This window comes from Odocoileus virginianus, chromosome 29 (genome assembly GCF_023699985.2).
Source record: "Odocoileus virginianus isolate 20LAN1187 ecotype Illinois chromosome 29, Ovbor_1.2, whole genome shotgun sequence".
In the NCBI taxonomy this organism is placed as follows: domain Eukaryota; kingdom Metazoa; phylum Chordata; class Mammalia; order Artiodactyla; family Cervidae; genus Odocoileus; species Odocoileus virginianus.
Genome location: NC_069702.1, coordinates 32338249 through 32341292, shown reverse-complemented (window position 1 = coordinate 32341292; position 3044 = coordinate 32338249).

The window sequence follows — 3044 nt, the reverse complement described above, 5'->3', positions numbered from 1 at the left end:
ATAAAGGGCATTTTCCTAAGTGACTTCCCATCCTTCCTTCTCCCCTAATTCTCACCTTTAATAGAAAACTGGTTACAACCTTTTAAGTAATGGAACTTCCCAATCAGTAGATGCCTTACACATCTCTTAAGGTTGTTTGTTTCTCAGACAACTTAAGTGGCTCTCAGTTCAGTTCAGTCGCTCAGTCGTGTCTGACTCTGCGACCCCATGAATTGCAGCACGCCAGGCCTCCCTGTCCATCACAAACTCCCAGAGTCTACTCAAACTCATGTTCATCGAGTCGGTGATGCCATCCAGCCATCTCATCCTCTGTCATCCCCTTCTCCTCCTGCCCCCAATCCCTCCCAGCATCAGGGTCTTTTCCAATGAGCCAACTCTTCACATCAGGTGGCCAAAGTACTGGAGTTTCAGCTTCAACATCAGTCCTTCCAATGAACACCCAGGACTGATCTCCTTTAGGATGGACTGGGTGGATCTCCTTGCAGTCCAAGGGACTCTTGGCTCTAAAATTCAAACAAAACTCGTAGCCTCAAGTTTGAAGATGTACCACAATAGACACATCACCAACTCACATTTTAGTTATAGATTCCTATTCATTCTATCACACCACATCCCTCATCTTTAATCTTTGGGACAAGATTCAACTTCTACAGGTTTTACACAATCTCTAACCATTCTGCTATTTAACAACACTTTTAAAACCTGTCACAATAGATACATAGATATCATAGTATAGATAGATATTACTATTACTATACTGATGCTATACTAAATAGCAACAGCAACAGCAATGATAGCAGCCACAACCACAATAATAACACATAACATTTACTGGATATTCCTGTGCAACAGACTCTGTTCTCAACATTTTGTACATATTTATCAATTCATCTTTAAAGATGAATTGATAAAGAAATAGATACCATTATTGTCCCATTTTACAGATACAGACTCCGTAGTTGATGTAAAATTCAATGGAGGGCACATGGCTAGGAACTGAAGAGCTGAGCTTCAAATCACAGCAGCCTGATCCAGGTCCCATGCTCTTAACCAATGGCATACCATTGATACCTCAATCTTTCTAAGAAAATATAGCAATTATTTTTATTTTAGTGAGATGGAAATTCCAGGATATTAAGAGATAAAGATTCCTAGGTTCTTACTCCTGTTAAACAATGTCAAATCCAATACTATTTGTGTTGCTTACAGCCTCCTATCTGAAAGTGAGAGTCTTTAATAATCCAGTTTCATATGTTCCCACAGTAGGTGTGATTCACTGTTTCCTAGGGTGTATCCCAGAAGGGTTTCCAGGACCCTGAAAAGTACAAGTTACAATACTTCTAAAAAGGGTCAAGGGGTACTGTGACCACATTATTACTTTCCTCGGAGCAGAAATTATGAGCCAAAGTTGAAATCTAATTTAAAAAGTTCATGGTCCTATTTGAGATTCAGAAGAACAAGTTTTTTTCAAGTCGTGCAAATCATAAAAGTCAAGAAAGCAGGATTTTATACAAGCTTTAACTGGGTCATTTGCAGAGACATGGGTGGACCTAAAGACTGTCATACAGAGTGAGGTAAGTGAGAAAGAGAAAAATAAATATTGTGTATTAACGCACATATGTAGAATCTGAAAAAAATACCTGGTATAGATGATCTTACTTACAAAGCAGAAGCAGAGACACAGATATAGAAAATGTATAGTTACCAAGAGGGAAAGGGAGTGGAGGTGGGTAAAAATTGGGAGGTTGGCATCAACATATATACACTATTATGCATAAAAGGAGAAGGAGAAGAAGAGGGTGACAGAGGATGAGATGGTTGGATGGCATCACTGATTCAATGGACATGAAATTGGGCAAATTCTAGGAGATGATGAGGGACAGGGAAGCCTGGCAAGCTGCAGTCCATGGGGTCGTAAAGAGTAGGATATGACTTGGCGACTAAAGAACAAATGCGTAAAAGAGATAGCTGATAAGAACCAACTGTATAGCATAGGAAACTCTACTCAATGTGATGATCTAAATGAAAAGGAAATCTAAAACATGGGGATATATGTATACACCCCTGTATATACATATAACTGATTTACTGTGCTACACAATAGAAACTAACACAATAAAGCAACTATACTCTAATAAAAATTTTTAAATAAAAATTTTATACAAATTGGCTTTAAGCAGAGTACCGAAGAGTGCAGATGCTACTTTTCAGTGTAAATGCCCACAGATTGTAGCAATATGTATAACATTATAAAATTATGATAGTTGTACATTAGTCTATTTAGCCTCTAAAGAAGGAAAAATATTACTACAGCTTTGCCTGTTGTTTCAGATCCATTCAGGGAATTTTCCTAAGAATGCACCCTTCTCCCCTACACTTCATGAGGGCCTTTCCCCATCCTCTCTTGTTTCACCCAGCATTTCCCTTTTTTTCAATACTCTTTACTCTAGTCTTTATTTCTTTTCTTCCTCATAGACCCATGAAAGCACACACCATTTCAGTCTGGTTTACACTTTGTGTGCTGGCCCTGAAAGTTTGTTGACTGATGATCAGCTACACTGTGATTCAGTTCAGTTCAGTCACTCAGTCATGTCTGACTCTTTGTGGCCCCATGGACTGCAACACACCAAGCTTCCCTGTCCATCACCAATTCCTGCAGTTTGCTCAAACTCATGTCCATTGAGTCAGTGATGCCATCCAACCATCTCATCCTCTGTCATAATAAATAACTTACTAGCAATAATAAATTAATTAAACTAATAAATTAATTACTAGTAATAAATAAATTACTTCAATTTATTCTTTCAACAGATAACCTCTAACATGTAGAAGGACATAATAATTGACAAGACATAGATCTTGTCAAGAATTTTGCAATCTAATGAAGAAAGCAAGTGAGGTCACAGGTCATTACAGTAGTTGTATGCTTCAAAATGTATAAGCATAGAATGCTATCAGAACACTCAGGAAGGATACCCACAGTTTTGAAGGATTGAAAGATATCACCCAGAGGAAGAGCCACTTCTTTTGACAACTTAAGGAAG